This window comes from Macaca mulatta, chromosome 20 (assembly GCF_049350105.2).
Source record: "Macaca mulatta isolate MMU2019108-1 chromosome 20, T2T-MMU8v2.0, whole genome shotgun sequence".
NCBI classification, from domain to species: domain Eukaryota; kingdom Metazoa; phylum Chordata; class Mammalia; order Primates; family Cercopithecidae; genus Macaca; species Macaca mulatta.
In genome coordinates, this window is record NC_133425.1 from 24,641,067 (window position 1) to 24,661,136 (window position 20,070).

At 44.8% G+C, this 20,070-nt stretch overlaps 1 long non-coding RNA gene across 1 annotated transcript; it reads right to left on the reverse strand.

Moving 5' to 3' along the window:
- Window positions 1–260: 260 nt before the first annotated feature.
- LOC144338139 (uncharacterized) lies at window positions 261–19,550 on the reverse strand. The gene is made up of 3 exons (XR_013411985.1): window positions 18,171–19,550; window positions 16,683–16,972; window positions 261–1,114 (listed from the first exon to the last, which is right to left on the reverse strand). It is a non-coding gene; the product is annotated as an uncharacterized LOC144338139 (long non-coding RNA).
- Window positions 19,551–20,070: the final 520 nt, after the last annotated feature.

Here is a 20,070-nt window from a genome sequence, read left to right on the forward strand (position 1 = left end):
CATGTCACTGTACGCCAGCCTGGGCAACAGAGTGAGCCCCTGTTTCAAAAGAAAAAATAATAATAATAAATAAATAAAAAGGCAGAAATCTAAATGACTATCAGTAGGGAACAGATTAAATAGAGGGGAATTTCCCCTCTATTAAGACTAAATAGATTAAATTGAGGGGAATTTCCATGCAAAGGAGTACAATAAAGCAATTATAAATAACAATGCAGATCTACATATGCTGACATGAAAAGAGCAAGTTACAAAACATGTATAAATTATTCACTGTTTATTAAAATTACATAAACATTTATATTTATAAACAAGTAGTAGAGACTCCTTCATTCAATAGAAATATGCTGAACTACAAGATATAGCTGTTCAGTGTGTATGTACATTTGTTCAACAGAAATCTGTTGAACCAAAAAAAACAAAAAAGGAAGAGGAGGAGATAAGCCCATGTACTCCTCAGTTTACTTATGACCTCATTTACTGCACAAACGCAGACACTCACTACAAAAATGGCAAATATATATTTGCTACTGTTCAAAGCAAGGACCCCTCTAAAAAGGCCTTCACTAGCTACTGGGAAGGCTACATTTGAGGCTACAACGAGCTATGAACCTGCCACTGCACTCCAGCTTGCGTAACAGAAGGAGACCTTATTTACAAAAAAAAAAAAAAGTAAATAAACAAGACTTTAATTACATTCAACCCTAAGCACATACAGTAAAAATTCAGTGGATGCAGGTCTCAGGTGAGGTCAGTGAAGCATTATGCTCAGCATTTGATGTCCAAATCACAAATGGATCATGAAATAAACTTAGATATAGAAATAACTAAGACTTGGCCGGGCGCAGTGGCTCACACCTGTAATACCAGCACTTTGGGAGGCCGAGGTGAGCGGATCACGAGGTCAGGAGTTCAAGACCAGCCTGAACAACATGGTGAAACTCCGTTTCTACTAAAAAACACAAAAATTAGCCAGGCATGGTGGCATGCGCCTGTAATCCCAGCTACTCAGGAGGCTGAGGCAGAAGAATTGCTTGAACCTGGGAGGCATAGGTTGCAGTGAGCAGAGATCACGCCATTGCACTCCAGCCTGGGCAACAGAGTGAGGCTCCATCTAAAAAAAAAGAAGAAAAAAAGAAATAACTAAGACAGGCTAATGGGAATTTTTCAAAGACTTTTTGGGTCATCTCTAGTTTTGTTGTTTATTTTCAATCAAACAAACTTTTAAAGATACCTGTTATTGGCTGGGCGCGGTGGCTCATGCCTGTAATCCCAGCACTTTGGGAGGCCGAGACGGGTGGATCAAGAGGTCAGGAGATTGAGACCATTTTGGCTAACATGGTGAAACCCCATCTCTACTAAAAATACAAAAAAAAAAAAAAAAAAAAATTAGCCGATCGTGGTGGCGGGTGCCTATAGTCCCAGTTACTTGGGAGGCTGAGGCAGGAGAATTGCTTGAACTTGGGAGGCGTAGGTGACAGTGAGCTGAGATTGTGCCATTGCATTCCAGCCTGGGTGACAGAGTGAGACTCTGTCTCAAAAATAAAATAAGATAAAATAAAATAAAATAAGACCCTCTGAAACTTAAAGAAAAAAATTGTTATACTTGCCACAAAGCAGTTTAAAAGTCATAAGAGAGTTCAAGAAATCTAAAGGGATGGTACTGGGAAAAAATTACTCCCATGCATAAACTGAAAAGAAAAAGGATACTTATCAGGGGGAAATGATTCAATAGAAATATTTTGGCAATGGTGTGGGAAAAATAGGTCTAATAGTTCTATACTCTGAATTATTTCCCCAAATGATGGTATTTTACCCACATATTTACAACTTCTCTAAGACATGGTAATAACAGTGCCTCATTCCCCAGACTGCTCCAGGCACTCATGGTACCTGCTTGGACCTGGAGGCAGCTGAGTTTGAGATATCAAATCTCAAATAGGCAAAAGTATTTAAATAGGCAAAAGTATGTGAGAAAATTTTGTAAAATACTGTGATGCAGATAGTACATCCACATAGAGCTACTGCCTAAAGGGAAGGGAGCTCAGGAGGAGTCCAGTTTATTGCTCTGGTGAGGCAGCCAGGGGCTAGGAGGAGCTAAAAAGCCACACAGCATATCTAAAGCAAAAGCGCCCAAGGCCCTCCACACCTCGGCTCTGACTCAGTGCTGTGACTGATGGCTGCCGGGGAGGCGCGCAGCAGCGTCTGAAGACAGGTTGTGCAGGCTCCCTTCCAAACTAGGTCAGCACATTTGGACTTTGACAAGCTCATCCCCATAAAAAACAGGTTGTAAATGATCATTAAGTTCTCAGTCCAATTTCCAAGGACTCATTTAGCTCACAGATTATCTAAGAGACGGCCCTGGCAGGGGCCTATTGAGTTTTCGGAGCCACTCAGAAAATTAGTGAACAAAGATCTAGGAGGTAACGGTGGTTCTTAACCAGAGCTACACGACAATTGTGGGGCCTCTGAAAATAATACAGGTGAAGGCACTGACATGAAATGGCCAGAAAACAGGACTCGATAGAAGCAGAATCTATAGAGGCAGAAAGTAGATGAGTGGTTGGCTATGAAGCTGGGGGATTAGGAACAGGGATTAACTTTAGAAGGGGCAAGAGGGCTCTTATTTGAGGTAATGAAAATGTTCTGCAATTGGAGAGTGGTGCTGGTTATATAACTCTGTAAATTTACTAAGAATCATTTTGTACACTTAAAATGGGAACATTTTCGAAATAGGTCAGATGCAGAAAGATGTATACCCCATGTTCTCATTCATATGTGGGACCTAAAAACAACAAAGCTCCTAGAAGTGCAGTAGAATTGTGGTTATTGGAGGCTGGGAAGAGTGGGGTGGAGGAGAGGATGGGGAAAGTCACAGCTAGATGGGAGGCGTAAGTTCTAATGTTCTGTAGCACTGTAGGATGCATAGGGTTAGCAAAAATTTAGTGTATATTTTCAAAAACTAGAAGAGGATTTTCATTGTCCACAACACAAAGAAATGATAAACGTTCAGGTGATAGACATGATAATTACCCTGATTTGATCATTACGCATTGTGAACATGTATCAAAATATCACTCTGTATCCCATAAATATGTACAAGTATTACCTGTCAAGTAAAAATAAAAGGGAAAAATGGGCGAATTTTACGACCTATAAAACATACCTCATAAAGTTGTCCAAAAAGCCCAATAATACGGATGCCTGGACCCCAACTCAGAACAAATGAATCAGAACCTCTGAGGGTGGGGCCTCGCATATTTTTTCTTTAAAGTTCCTCAGGAGATTCCCAAGCGCAGCAAGCATTGAGAACCACTGCAAGGAGAAGGCTCAGGTAGCAACAGCTGGCAGGTGGCGGAGTGAGTAGCGGGACAGACTGGAAGGGTAGCGGCCTTAACGCACTGCAGCATGGCAGCACCATAGTCTCCGGGGTCCCTGTGCCCTAGGCCATAAATGCCGTGATTCTAGGGCTGCCCGGAAGGAGCTCTGATGTGCATGATTTACAATTGGCTTTATTCTCTTGCCCTCAGGCAGAATAAACTCAGTGATAAGAAATAGGGTGATAAGAAATGACTCTGGAGGCTGGGCGAGGTGGCTCACACCTGTAATCCTAGGACTTTGGGAGGCTGAGGCAGGCTACCTGAGTTCAGGAGTTGCAGACCAGCCTAGGCAACATAGTGAAACTCTATCTCTACTAAAAATACAAAAATTAGCCAGGCGTGGTGGCACACACCTATAATCCCAGCTACTCAGGAGGCTGAAGCAGGAGAATTGCTAGAACCCGGGAGGTAGAGATTGCAGTGAGCCGAGTTTGCACCACTGCACTCCAGCCTGGGTGACAGAGCAAGACTCCATCTCAAAAAAAAAGAAAAAAAAAAAAAAAGAAATGGCTCTGAAGTCAAATCAGACTCTGAATTGCAGGCCTGGATGTTCACAGGTGCACCTTACTAAGCAACATTTCCTCCACTGTGAAATGGGAATAATCACAGCCATAAAATAATAATAACAATATCGTCACCAGAGTGGTTGTTTAGGGACACCATCTTATGTACTTCATTCAACGTGTTTGGTGGCACCTAGTGAGGGTTCATGGTGTGTTAACTGTTCTGAGAATTACAACAAATAATAACAACCTTCGGATAAATCCCAAGTCTTATGTAAAAATGACCTTTCCAAACTTATCAAGCTGTTCTAGCTTGTCTCTGGAAGAAGTGACAGTCAAGCCTGGACCACACAAAGACAAAAAGCGAGTCAGACTTACAGCAGGAGCAGGGCAGGACGTTCAATGAAAACACAGGACTGGTTGTGATAACACCGTGTGGGGCAGCACCAAAGAGAATCACAGGCAAATAATAAACAGAAACTCAGGCACAGAATATGTGGAGAGTTAGCAAACCCTGCATCAGAAGCTAATGTCTTAAGCTGCTGGGCTTCCCACCACTGCTAAGGAGGCTACAGAAATACCTGCACCAGCGGATCTCAGCTGAGCATTCACAGATGAGCAAAAGCAAGTCCCCAGGTGTAAACCACATATCCTAGGATGGACTTCATCCAAGGTATTGAGGATCTCAGATCTTGGTTAATGTGGCCATTATTTATGGAGCTCCCGCTAAATGTCAAGAAATGGGAAGGAATAAAAAGGAGGGACAAATGACACATAGTTCCTACCTTTGGGAGCTCACGGGAAAGACAAGAGATGTCAACAATCATCCTTGAGGAGAGCACTATGGGGGCACAGACAGAAGAGTGATGAACTGTGCGGCCAGGACAGCGGGGAAACAGTCCAAGTGGACCTCAGATAAGTCAGGACAACCAAAGAGCATGGGGAGAAGGGGTTTGGGGAGGAGTGTGTAATTAGTAGGGCATAGAACGGGGTGGGGCGGGGGTGGCGATGTGGCTGCAAAGAAAGACTTTGCCTGCCATGGAACTAGGGAGCAACAGAGAACCACTGATGGTTTTTCTTTTTTCTTTTTGAGACAGAGTCTTGCTCTCTGCTCTAGGCTGGAGTGCAGTGGTGCGATCTCAGCTCACTGCAACCTCTGCCTCCTGGGTTCAAGCGATTCTCCTGCTTCGGCCTCCTGATAGCTGGGATTACAGGTGCCCACCATCATGCCCAGCTAATTTTTTTGTATTTTTAGTAGAGACGGAGTTTCACTATGTTGGCCAGGTTGGTCTCAAACTCCTGACCTCAGGTGATCTGCCCGCCTCTGCCTCCCAAAGTGCTGGGATTACAGGCATGAGCCGCTGCGCCTGGCCTGACGGTTTTTCAATACTTGAATGGCATCAGGCCTCCAGTCACTCCCACACCATCTGCCTACCCTCTAGTTGATTGCAATATATGAAAATCGGCTTTGTGTTGGGCACCAACTTGGTGCCTTGCAATCTACTAGGACCTTTATATACTGTGGCTGATGGATCCATCCATTAATGGAGTGATTGCTTGGCAGGTAAAACTCACTACCCTGCTGAGATCTGAAACACATGTGGAAAAAAGCCAGCTACATGGAGTGTACACATAGGATACTCTGTGTGTGACCTTCAATAACATGTAAAACTCAGCCATGGGAACAGAGACAAGAACAAGGCTTGCTGGGGCAGAACGGTGAAGGTGAATCTCAAAGGGGACAAGGAACTTTTTGGATGATGGAAAGGTTCACTATCTTCCTTAGGGTAGTGCTTATGTGCAGGTGTAGACATTTGCCAAAACCCACTGATTTGTACTCTTAAGATGGGTGTGCTCCACAGTGTAAATTTTTACCTCCATTTAACAAAGTAATTGTGGCATGAAAATCACAAGATGCAGAACATATATGAACTGTATGGTGCCACTTAGAAAAAATGAAAGGTAATGTTTTTCTTAACACATACGCTCACACTCACACTCAGGGAAAAGCATCTGGGGTTCCCCGTACTGAGCAGCTGTCCTGGTGGCTGGGTGGCAGGTGCTGCATGTGGTACAGGGGAAAGTCACTAATGCAGAGGGAGAGGGCGCCAACCCTGAGGGTGGGAAGGTATGGGGATGAGCAGAGGCCCATGGGCACCAGTCTGGCCCTAGTGACGCCCCAGGTCTGTGCATTGCCAGGCAGCGTCCCGCCCTTTGTGAGCCTCTGAGCAGGCGCTGCCTAGCAACGCCTCATTGTGAATGTCTGTTTTAAAGACAGGGCGTCTGCCAGGCATGGTGGCTCACGCATGAAATCCCAGCACTTTGGGAGGCTGAGGAGGGTGGATCACAAGGTCAGGAGTTCAAGACCAGCCTGGCCAACATAGTGAAACACCGTCTCTACTGAAAATACAAAAATTAGCTGGGCATGGTGGTGTGTGCCTGTAGTTCCAGCTACTCGGGAGGTGAGGCAGGAGACTCGCTTGAACCCGGGAGGCAGAAGTTGCAGGGAGCCGAGATCGTGCCACTGCCCTCCAGCTTGGGCAACATAGTGTGAGACTTCTTCTCAAAAAAAAAGAAAAAAAATTAAAAAAAAAGACAAGGCCTCCCTGACTTGCCCAGACTGGATGCGAATCCCAGTGCACTGGATGCTTTTCACGAAGGACAGCAGGTCAGTTCTAAGACCCATCAATGTCTTCCTGGTTTGGGGGCCCTGGCTCTGGCTTAGGCCATTCCATGGGGCAAGTGGGCAAAAATGTGACTTCCTTCATCAGCCACATCTCAAATGTGCTGATACAGGGAACAGATAAGGGGGAAGAGTTCCCTAATTGTGAAATCAAGGACACTGATGCGTGTGTGGTCTTCATAGAACCACTGAATGAGACACTTCAACATAGTCAAACTGCACCTATGGCCAAGCCTAGAACTGCAGATCCAATTATGGAACTAGAAACTGAGGTATCTCAACTGAAAGGAAACAACAACAGTCTTGAGGCAGAAATAAAATATCAAAAGATAACTGAAGAGCAGTTGCACAGTAAGATGCAACTGCTTCGTTCTTTACAAGACCAGAAACAGGAAATGGATGATTTTAAATGCCAGCAAGAGCAAATGAGTATCACACACACCCAGGGTTTTTCAGCCAAAGATGAAGAAGTGAAGAATTTGCAAAATACAAAGCAACAAATCAAAACCCACCTGCGTGGAAAACAAGATGACATTGAAAGAGAACATGATGTTTTTCAAACGACAGAAGCTGAGTGTCTTCATACAGAAAACAGAACTGAAAAGCCTGATTCATCTAAATTGGAAACTGAAAGATTAGTGAAAAGAACCAAAGAACAAGAACTGGAGATTAAAGTTTTACATGACAAGAATACGACTTTAACTAAACAGATGGTTCAGCCGTCCATCAATGAGGTGGGCAAACTCACTCACATCATCCAGCAGGAAGATGTGGAGGTGCCCGGCCTTCAGGCTAGAACGGCTTCAGCCTCTTACACCCAAGGTGTTGCTCACCTTCAGCAGCAACTGCAAGCACCTGCTTTGGCAACAGAAGAACTATCCGCTGTTTGGAAAGAGGTGGCCAGGGAAAACAGCTATCTAGAAAGAGAGTATCACCACGGAATGGATGTAAGTGCTGACAACAAAGGAGGCCTGTGTGAGCTGCAAGAGGAAAATAAAAAATCACCCACTAGTAGTGGTCAGGAGAGGCTTATAGACAATGTTCTGAAGTCATCACATCTCAATCAAGAAAAAGATACTGAAATAGATGCATTGAGTCAGAAATGTCAGCCTTTAGCGACAATTCTGCAAACATCCAGCACTGGTCATGACATTGGAACTCTTACTAACAATCAGTATGAGGAGCTTCCACAAGAACCCGGTATCTTAAAACAGCCAGTGAAGAAAGTGGAAGCATGGAAAGAGCAGCTGGTGACCACAGTGCAAAATATGCAGCAGGGGGCAGCCCAACCCCAAGAAGAACTTTGCCAACTTCAGGCAAAGCTTTCAATCGACAGTGATGACGATTCTCAGTGTCAGATGAACCACAGCGATCTGATCCAAAAACACGAAGGGAGTGAAACTCAACTCAAAAACCTGGGGCAGGAGTCAGCACACACGCAGCACAACATCAGGCAGCTCTGTGATGGCGAGGACAGTCTCTTCCCACAGCTGGATATTCTACCCCAGCTCCCCACAGAAGCAATTTCTTCACACGCTGCAGAATCTCTTCATGCAAGTGAGTCTGCTCTATCGAGTGAGTCTTCTAAATTGCTCCAGCAAGAGATCGAGAAGCTGAGAAAATCACTGCAGGAAAAAGATGCAACCATTAGATTCCTCCAAGGAGACAATCAGAGACTGTCTGATTCCATTGCTGCCACCTCAGAACAAGAAAGAAAAGAATACGAGCAAATGCATTCAGAAATTCAGCAGCTGAGGGAGAAACAAAATGTCTTAGACAGGTTACTTTGGGGAAAAAACCTTTTCATCAGAACCAAAAATAGTCTGATACATTCGTTGAGAGAAAATCTCACTGAAAAAACGAATAAAAATGAACTTTTGAAGCAGGCAGTGAGAAATCTGAGGAAGAGAATATCAGTTCTAGAAATGGATATGGGTAAACTAAAACAGGACAATGAAAAAATCGCAGAAACGTCCAGGGAAAAGAAAATAGAATATCAGGAGCAACAAATCAAAGAACTTGAAAAACAAAATGTGGTCTTGCAGGAAAGGCTGGATAATTTCCAAAGGAAATGCATACAGTTAATCAGCAGCACAGAAGGAAAAGTGGACAAACTCCTAATGAGAAACCTCTTCACTAGTTATCTCCACACACCGAAACACGAACAACGTGAAGTGTTACAAGCCATGGGAAGCCTCCTGGGTATCCCAAGGGAGGAAATGGAGCCAATGTTTCAGGAAGAGCATGGCATTGCTACCAGCTGGACAACGGGGTGGCTTGAAGGAGGATCAAAAAGGGTCCCCAAAACACCACGGGGGCTGAATCAGCAATCTGCCCTTGACGGTTCTTTTTCAGAACTTTTTGTTAAATTTCTTAAAACAGAATCTCTTCCATCTACTCTTCCAACAAGTCTTCCTCCTCATAATTCTCCAGGAAAGATACAACTTACTAAAAATGTGCATCAAAGTTTAGGAACCACCCCAGCATCCGTACCCAGAGAAGCAGATGCCAATCCCTGCTCCTCTGCTGTCTCTTAGGAGCCTGGTTGGACTTGCTGGGGCATCATCTGTCACATGCTGCTGCAGAGGCTTTGCCCGCATCTGCACCTCCGCTGATGTCACCTGACCAGAGTGCAGGAGCTGGGCTGAAAGGCTGTCAAAGCAACAGACGATTCTCAGAGACCATGAAAGATCAAGACATGCTGTATATCTACTTTATCACTAATGGCCTTTTGGAAACAGTCATTTCATTTTCAGTCATACTTTCTTTAAATTTAATAAAATTATTCCCAGGAAAATTTTTCAGAGTCTCTGAAGGCCTGGCTGGGCACGGTAGCTCACATCTGTAATCCCAGCACTTTTGGAGACCGAGACGGGTAGATCACCGGAGGTCAGGAGTTCAAGACCAGCCTGGCCAACATAGTAAAACCCCGTCTTTACTAAAAATACAAAAATTAGCTGTATGGTGGTGTATGCCTGTAATCCCAGGTACTCGGGAAAGTCGAGGCAGGAGAATTGCTTGAACCTGGGAGGCAGAGGTGAGCCGAGATCATGCCACTGCACTCCAGCCTGGGCGACAGAGCGAGACTCCATCTCAAAAGAAAAAGAAAAAAAAAAAAAAAGAGTCTCTCTGAAGAACTGTAAAGGTATTCGCACAAGTTCACACTATGGTTGCTTCTTGTGAGGCTGGGTGTTGGCCAGACTGAGGTTGTGTTTGAGGGATAGTTGAAATCGTTTTATAATGCTTTCAGATTTTTATAAGGAGCAGGTATTTTTGTATGCCTTGGGTAATTAAAATATTTACGTGTGTTAAGGATCAAATATTGTAAAATATACGAGTGTATAGTTGGTATGTAAGAAAAATAGATGAACAGCAGAAAAGCATAAGTTGTATAAAAATTAAAAAATTTAAAGTTCAGCATACAGTGACTAACACCTGTAATTCCAGCACTTTGGGAGGCTGAGGAGGGTGGATAGCTTGAGCCCAGGATTTCAAGAACAGTCTGCACAACATGGAGAAACGCTGTCTCTAAAACAAATAGAAAAAATAGCTGTGTGTGCTGGTGGGCACCTGTAGTCCCAGCTACTCAGGAGGCTGAGGTGGGAGGGTCAAATGAGCCTGGGAGGTCTGGGTTCCAAGAGCTGTGATCACAACACTGCAATCCAGCCTGGGCAACCACGGTGACAGCTTGTCTCAAGAAACAAAGAAAAAAAAAGTAAAAGTTCTGTTTTTTGGCTATGTCCTACTCTTTTCCATTTCCCAGAAAACTATTATTAATCTGTTTTTCCAGATCTTTTAAAAATACGTGCATGTATTAATGATCACATATTCTCTGATACGCTTTCTAAAAAAAATCACTATACTTTGTAGATCTCTCAAAATGTGAATGACTCCATTTTATTCCTTTTAAAAATAGAAGTTCGTCCTTTAGATATTCTCCAATTTATTTCAACAGCTCCTATAGTTTGTGCCCCAAATGCTATCAAACGTCCATGGTCAACTCCCTTGAGATCAATTTCCTTAAGGGCCCCTCCAAATCTTTATCACTTTCCTCAGCCATGATCATGCCTTCTACCCTCTCGAAGACATTAAAGACCAGCAGTCAAGACCCGCATGCCCCCTGCCTATATCCCACCGTCCTCTTATCATTCATCTCTACTCCTTGCCTTTGTTTCAGAGGAAAGGGATCCAGCTTTGCAGTTGAAGGCTAACAGTCCCCTGGGCATTATCCATTCAGACTTCTTCAAAGACCTCATTCTACTGATCTCCCAATCTGCTTTGTCTTTAATCTGTCTCTGTCCGTAACCACACAAGTAGGCCCATTTTTCCTGGCACATCACATTCTCCTTTCTGCTTCTCCAGCAACCAACCACTTTATCTGTCTACCTTTCACAGCCAAGCCTCTGAAAAAATTCATCACTCCTATCACGATCTCGTTCATTGACTTGTTTTTGAAAACTCTACAAAATCTTGTCTCACTCATGCCCCAGCTATTTTCTGTTAAATCCAATGCATACTCTTTGTTCACTTAACCTTTCCGTAGTGCCTAATAAATATGAAACACCACATCTTCATTCTTTACATTTTCTCTGCATTTTTCATTTTGAATGATACCACTCTCCCCAGATTCCCCTCCTAATGTTAGAACTTTCTTTCTTAGTCTCTTTGTGGCTTCTTGTTCTGACACTTTTTTTTTTTTTTTTTTAAGAAACGGAGTTTCGCTGTTATTGCCCAGGCTGGAGTGCAGCGGTGCAATCTTGGCTCACTGCAACCTCCGCCTCCCGGGTTCAAGCAATTCTCCTGCCTCAACCTCCTGGGTAGCTGGGACTACAGGTGCCCACCACCATGCCTGGCTAATTTTTTGTATTTTTAATAGAGATGGGGTTTCACCATGTTGGTCAGGCTGGTCTTGAACTCCTGACCTCTGGACCTCAGGTGATCCACCCGCCTCGGCCTCCCAAAGTATTGGGATTACAGGCGTGAGCCACCGTGCCTGGCTGTTCTGACACTTCTTAAATGTGAATATTCTCCAAGGTACCATCATCAGCTAACAGGATCTTCTTACTCTGCCTGCAGTCTCAGGATAAACTTATCCACTCCCATGATTCAACTAGTATGCCAATGACTTCTGTATGTCTATGTCTAACCTCATCCTTCTCCTGATTCCACACTGGTTTATCTAATTGTCTGCTGCATACTTCTATCAGGATATCCATGGGCTTCTCAAAATCAACATGTCTAAAAAGAAACTCAATATATTACATTACATCCTTATCACACAAGGATAAGCCCTCAGAATCATGATTGATCTCTCTCTCACACCCACTGCACATCCAATGAACCAACAGATATTTTCTAATTTCTTTCCCTTTTTCTCCTGTTCCCATGGCAGTGGTCCATTCCTTCCTGTCCAGCTGCTCCCTGCTGATCTTGCTGGTTCCACCACTGGCCCCACCTTGAGTCTGTTCTTCACACTGCTGTGAGGGTCCACTTCCTAGGATGAAAATCTGATAATGCTACTTCCCTGCTTAAAATTATATTAAGTTCCCACTGCCTGGAGTCCAACTTTAACAGGATATTTGAGGCCTTGCCTTTTTATCCTTAGTCTTTACTAGTGACCGACAGACTGGTCTCCCCTCAGCCACATCTGACAGGTTCTTTCTTTTTTTCTCACTTTTTTTTGACACAGATTCTCTCTCTATCACCCAACCAGGAAAGTGGCATGATTTTGGCTCACTGCAACCTCTACTTCCTAGGTTTAAGTGATTCTCGTGCCTTAGCCTTCCAAGTAGATGGGACTACAGGCATACGCCACTATGCCTGACTGATTTTTCTATTTTTAGTAGAGAAAAGGTTTTACCATATTGCCCAGGCTGGTTTTGAACTCCTGGCTTCAAGTGAACCGCCCGCCTCAGCCTCCCAAGTGCTGGAGGATTACAGGCATGCCACCGTGCCAGGCCTGAAAATTTACTGACAGGTTCTTAATAGATATTTGTTGACTGGAATTGGTAATTGAATAATGAAATTCATAACTAAACAATTCCGTAACAATTAAATAAACAAATGACACACATAGAAAACTCATATAAAGAAATACAAATATAAGGACACATTCATTTCCACCTTAATGAAAAAAATTTAAATAGCTAGCAAATTTTTAAAACATACGTAAGCAACTAAGGTGGTGGCAAAAGGCGATACTCATCATGTCACATATAATGACATGCATTATAGTGCAGCATCACTTTCTGGAGAATAAATTAAATGACAGCATTATCATCGCAGGAAATTTGGAATTACTGTCAAAAATAAATATTAATTTCCTATAAATGTAGGAATTCTAAATTCTACAGAATTCATTGGAAAAAAATAATTTAGGGTAGAACAGATATAATTGTAACAATGTTGACTACCACATCAAACAGAAGTGACAGCTAGATGACCAACGGGATAAATCCAGTTCAAACCAGCAAAGCCAGCTGGATGACAATTATGAGTGCAGGTGAGAAACAATGAGCACCTGATGAAGGTAACAGGAAGGACAGCCACTGAGAAGGAGAGACCAAGTCAAAAGACAACCAAGGAGGCAGCACTGCCAGATCACAGTGATAGCCAGGGTACAGAAGACAGAGAAGAGGCCGGGCACAGTGGTTCATACTTACAATCCCAGCACTTTGGGAGGCCAAGGGGGGCAGATCATGAAGTCAACAGATCTAAACCATCCGGGCCAACACGGTGAAATCCTGTCTCTACTAAAAATACAAAAATTAGCTGGGCGTGGTGGTGTGCGCCTGTAATCCCAGCTACTTGGGAGGCTAAGGCAGGAGAATTGTTTGAACCTAGGAGGTGGAGGTTACAGTGAGCCAAGATTGCACCATAGAACTCCAGCCTGGTGACAGAGCAAGACTCTGTCTCAAAAAAAAAAAAAAAAAAAAAGAGGAGAAACAGGGGGATTGCCAAGTGAATGGTAACATGAGGGCATTCAATTCCCTAGGGCAGGGGTCAGCATACCTCTTATTAAGGGCCAGAGAGTAAATATTATAGGACCTGTGAGCTGTATAGCTCACTATTCCAACTATGCAACCCTGTTGCTGTAGTGTGTGGCTGTGTTCCAATAAACCTTTTGTATAAAACATGCGATGGGCTAGATTTACCCTGCAGGCCAAAGACTTATGGACTAGAGGACAGAGGTAAGTGAAGACAATTTGAGGATGAAGTTCATGGATTCAATTTCATTTTATTTTGAATATTTTTTATAATAAAATGAAAGAATAGAGATGAAATCTCCCTATGTTGCTCAGGCTGGTTTTGAACTCCTGGGCTCAAGGGATTGTCCCGCCTGTGAGTTCAAGTTTAGCAGGCCATGTCAGCAGAGACATTCAAGATGGAGATGGCAGCATCACTCTAGGGATGAAGAGATACCAGCACTGAACGCATAGAACACAGTCATCAATCATGAGGGGACAGTTATGGAGCTGAGATGACCCAGGGAAAAGCTCTGAAAAGAGAGGAGACTAAGGACAGCTCTCTGTCCCAATATAAGGACGGATACCCAATGTTACTTCAGATCACTATGGCCCTGGAAAGGTAGAAACATTACAATCTAACCTTTTTTTTTTTTTTTTTTTTTTTGAGACAGAGTCTCGCTCTGTCGCCCAGGCTGGAGTGCAGTGGCGCAATCTCGGCTCACTGCAAGCTCCGCCTCCCGGGTTCACGCCATTCTCCTGCCTCAGCCTTCTGAGTAGCTGGGACTACAGGCGCCCGCCACCGCGCCCGGCTAATTTTTTGTATTTTTAGTAGAAACGGGGTTTCACCGTGGTCTCGATCTCCTGACCTTGTGATCCGCCCGCCTCGGCCTCCCAAAGTGCTGGGATTACAGGTGTGAGCCACCGCGCCCGGCCAATCTAACCTTTTTAAACTCCTACTTTTTCTATCTATCTATCTATCTATCTATCTATCTATCTATCTATCATCTATCTATCTATCTATCTATCTATCTATCTATCTATCTATCTATCTATCTATTGAGAGAGGTGGGGTCTCGCTATATTGACCAGGCTAGTCTCAAACTCCTGGCCTCAAGCAATCCTCCCATCTTGGCCTCCCAAAGTGCTAGGACTACAGGCATGAGCCACAGCGCCTGGCCACTAACCTACTTTTAACGAGGGCTCCTGTTTTTAAAGTGGGGCTTTCATTCCCTTTTCCGAGATAAAAACATTGAAAGTTTCAAATTTGTAGGTGAAGAAGGAAATTTCCCACTGGCCAGAAAATGAGGCAGGTCTGAAATAAAGTGACTATCAAGTTGTCTAGGTTTTGTTTGTATTTTGTTTTTTATGAGACGGACTTTCGCTCTTGTTGCCCAGGCTGGAGTGCAATGGCATGATCTGGGCTCACCGCAACCTCTGCCTCCCGGGTTCAAGAGATTCTCCTGCCTCAGCCTCCCGAGTAGCTGGGATTACAAGCATAAGCCACCATGCCCTGCTAATTTTTTGTATTTTTAGTAGAGACGGGGTTTCTCCATGTTGGTCAGGCTGCTCTCGAACTCCCGATCTCAGGTAATCCACCTGTCTTGGCCTGTCTAGGTTTTCTTATTACTAAATATTTTATATGCAAAAACCATACAGCATATATATGGGGTATATTGAATAATTACAAAACATATGTATCTATCCACATCTCAAGAAGTAATTCATTACCAACAACGCTGACAGCTTTTCATACCATCAGCATTAATCTCCAAATCACAAGTAAAGCAGGCAGCCCGCAACCAGATAAAACCTGCAGATATGTTTTATTTGGCTAATACAACATATCTGCAATGGGTTTCTTTTTTCTTTTTGGTTGCCAATATTTAAATATCAAGAAATCACATGGAAATCAGCATTCTGGAGTATCATCAAAAAGGGAAGATGCGGCTTCACTACTCCCACATTCACCATGGCAACAAGTGGCTAGAACTGAAGAGCAGCTCTCCCCTTTGAATGAACATGTACTCACCAGTTCACTGCAGTCCCCCCATTCCCTACTGTCCTATACCCGCCTCCCACTTATTTATTTTACTGGCCCTTGCACTTGAGTTTGTGACCCCTGCTTATCCAATGTAACTGTGGGTTTCCAACCTTTTAGAATATGGAAAACATTATTTACAGTAAAAAAATTTCACAGACTCTCAATAGGTACTTATACTAAGACAGGTCCACAATCCCTACTCACCATTTTGAAATCCAAAAAGCTCTACAAAATAAGTTTTTTTTTTTTTTTTTGTAACTTATTTGGCAACAAAAGTTGACCTGACTTGACACGAAGCTATGTATAATCTTTAGGCATCCATGAAGTGGGAAAATATTCATACATTTTCCTATAGTAACAATAATATGTTTGATTATCAGGGGCTGTCCCAGAGCCCACAGCATTATATAACCACATCACATGTGCATTATTACTTTTAGAAAAATCTGAAACAGTCTGAATTCTGAAACTTATCTGGCCCCAAAACTTCCAGATAAGGGACTGCGAGTCTATTGTACTTTTAATATCTAACTTTAAGGAAAGACACACAGACCAAGCAGACAGGAGTATGATTTTTTTGAGTCAGAGTCTCACTCTGTCACCCAGGCTGGAGTGCAGTGGCGAGATCTTGGCTCAGTGCAACCTCTGCCTCCTGGGTTCAAGCGATTCTTCCGCCTCAGCCTCTGGAGGAGCTGGGACTACAGGTGTCTGCCATCACACCGGCTCATTTTTGTATTTTTAGTAGAGACGGGGTTTTACCATGTTAGCCAGGCTGGTCTCAAACTCCTGACCTCAAGTGATCCGCTCGCCTCGGCCTCCCAAAGTGCTGGGATTACAGAAGTGAGCCACTGCGCCTGGCCGGGAGTAAGATATTTTAAAATGGATTTGTACTTCATTAATTACTATGGCATCTCCAACATCTGAGAAAGGGAAATAGAACGATATAGGCAAAACATCCTGTTGTCTGACAAAAACATGTAAACTATATAACAAGGCCATGAAAGCTTAGATTGAAAAGCTGCAATGACACAGGATTTCTTTCCACCTGTGCTCTATGCAGAGGTTGATGGAATCCACTCAGACTGAAGCAAAGCACACATTACCTACCCCTTCTCAGAAATACTGTTCAGAGTGCCCCTAGAAAAGGCAGAGTGAAGATGAGTGGGAGGAAAAGGACACAATGGAGTGGGTGAGGGATGCAGAATGTTACTGCTGGCAACGTAAGGATAAGGTTTGTGATCATCAAATACAGGAAGGGCTGACTCGAAGTGAGATGAGATTCATTCAATGCAGCAGCAGGAGACTGCTCTGGGATCAGCAGGTAGAGATGCATTTTGACTCTGTGAGAATTTAGTGAGGTAGTGAGTCCTCGACTCCTGGAGAAGGTCATTAGATCTCTGTAATGAGAATTTACAGCTCCTTCAGAATCAGAAACCTGGGTTTGGGTCCACAGCTCTGTCATTTACTAGCTCGATGACCCCTTTAATCTCTGGCATCCTCACTGTTAAATCAGGAATAAATAACATCATGTCTGAGGCTTGTTGTGAGAAAGAAGATAAATGTATGCAAAGCACCAAGCCCTGCAGCTTCATAAGCACAGATGTTTAATAAACATTCGTCCTTCCCTGGTGAAGAGGCAGCCCAGTTCCTGTACTCAAAATGACATGAGATCCACCATTCAGAAGCGTTGATGCGGCTGGGCGCGGTGGCTCACGCCTGTAATCTCAGCACTTTGGGAGGCCGAGGTGGGTGGATCACGAGGTCATGAGATCGAGACCATCCTGGCTAACAAGGTGAAACCCCATCTCTACTAAAAATACAAAAAATTAGCCGGGTATGGTGGCGGGTGCCTATAGTCCCAGCTACTCGGGAGGCTGAGGCAGGAGAATGGAACCCAGCAGGCGGAGCCTGCAGTGAGCCAAGATCTCGCCGCTGCGCTCCAGCCTGGGCGACAGACTCTGTCTCCAAAAAAAAAAAAAAGAAAAAGAAGCCCTGATTCAAGTCTTGCCTCAACCACTTAGTAGCTGTGCAATTTGGCAAGTTACGTTTTCTTCTAAGAAAGAAGTGATCGTTGTCAGTAGGCAAGAACCAAGCCAGGAGGTTTAGCACAGCACTTTGTAAACCAAACCACGCCATAGAAGCGTTGATGAGTATTACTATTAGACCTTTTAAAGATTTCAGTAAAGGGGCTGGGTGCGGTGGCTCATGCCTGTAATCCCAGCACTTTGTGAGGCCGAGATGGGCAGATCACTTCAGGCCAGGAGTTCGAGACCATCCTGGCCAACATGGTGAAACCCCGACTCTACTAAAAATACAAAAAATTAGCCGGGTGTGGCAGTGCGCGCCTGTGGTCCCAGCTACTTGGGAGGCTGAGGCAGCAGAATTGCTTAAACCCGAGAGGTGGAGGCTGCAGTGAGCTGAGATCATGCCACTGCACTCCAGCGTGGGTGACAGAGTGAGACTCCATCTTAAAAAAAAAACAAAACAGTAACTTATCTTTTTTCAGCAGGACTATGAAAGGCACATCATGACCTTTATTGCTTGCCTGATTACCATCCATTCTCCCCACCCGCTGGTGACAGTGCTCCAGTTTACCTTAGGTAACCAGCACTCCTCCACTTCAGTCCATATGGCTTGAGTGGTGCTGACTCAAGTCCATTTCTGGGGAAAGGTATAGGACCCAGAATAATTCAGAGCCAATCCTGGGACTCTGTCACAGTGACTGGGAGAAGAGTTGTCTTTCCCTCTGGGACTTGGAAGACTGGGGAGTCTCCCAGTGGACTGTCTCTCTTTGGACCTGCCCAAACACTGAAACCCCTGGATGTAGCCAAATCTGCAGCCACACTACTCTTGGATTCTTGTGATTACTTAGGAGACAACTAATTCCTATCTTTGCTTGAGGAAGTTTTAGGTTTTCTTTATGACCAAGAGACCTAATCAAATACAAGTAGTATTTGAAAGCAGTGTTCAAAGACGGAAGACAGAGTCTCTGCTCAGATTTTTCATCTCTGGGAAGCTTTTGTTACCTCCCTCCATCTAATGACAGCTAGGTTTTGTTCAGTGCATTAGCTATCCCTCTATAAGCACACATCTTCTGTATATAAATTATTTTTGTTTGCCTATGTTTCTTGTCAAGCATTCAAGCAGTACCAAAGGAACATGGAGAAGCAGCTGTCTCTAAATCCAAGAGGAAGACTTTTTAAACTGGCACAAGGTGTCTCCCAATTCTAAATTTCTAAATGTCAAGAACTTGCAGCAGCAGTTAAGTTCCTAGGAATCCTGGTTTTTGAGACTGCACCACCTCCAAATTCCCTCGTGGGCGTTCTGAAATTCACTAAGCAAATCCGACTGGCTTTCATGTATCCCTTTATTTCTTGCTACCATGCACTTACAGGACTCCCAACAGCGGGTCAACCCGGAAAGCCTGACAATGCTGCCCCCCACAGCACAGCGCTCGACACAGCGTTAGGGACAGAAGTCATTGGAGTTCTAGCACGGGGCAGCGGTCTCTGGCTGGCTGTGTCCTCGGGAAGAGAGAAGGATCGGGTGTAGTCCTCGCAGGGCAATACTCGCCGGGGTAGGGACAATGGGCAGGGGGCACCCGAGGGGTGGCTGCAGAGGAGGCAGCGGCCCGTCCCAGCTGGTCGCCAGGGGCCAGGGGGCTACTGAGCGACAGCTGGGGTCCCGCTGGCCTCGGGCTGGGTCGTGGTCCAGTCCGGAGCCGACCCGCCCATGGTCAGGTTGGCCACCTGCTAATGAGGTTGAACTGTTTCTTCACAGCAGCGGCGGCAGCCCGCGGGGCTCCGCCTGGCAGGCAGGGCTACACCCAGACAGCTCCTTCATGGGTTCACAGCTAAGGCCACCTACGGCGTCTGCTGCGGCTACCCGGGCCGTTGACCTCGCTCTCCACGTCACTTCCGGCGCGCCGTCCACCCACCCTCTGGGCCGACCGTTCGGGGCCGAGGCCAACCGAGCCGAGCCGAGCTGGACCGATCAGAGCCGAGCCCCGACGAGCCCGATCTGGAGAAGATCGCGAGGAGCAGAGCGCAGAGCAAAGCGGCATCTGCAGGACTTTGCCCCAGCCCTTGACACCTCACGTTCAGCGACGCCATCCACCCACCCTTGGGCAGATGGTGGCTGAGAGGCTCTTGAAACAGGCAGAACATATTAGCCAAAACTATAATAGTCAAATATTTACCACATTGAAATTTAGTGGGATTCCCATGTATTTTAAGGGTTCCCTCCACACTTCCGAAGTCCAAGTCACGTGGTTTTTGTCTCCATCAGATCACTCGTGGTGTGAATCTTCAGGGAAGTTATGGGGAAAGGGAGACCAGCAGCCTGCCCCGTGGGTGGTCATCCTCCTCCCCACGGGAATGCCAGGTAATCTCCCCAGTGCTGGGGTCCACTCCAGGTAAGTTCATTTTGTTTAGGGTCCAGATGGGGCTATTGAGCCCCTTGGTCGAATGCAAGCAACACTGAAACAAAGCCCGGG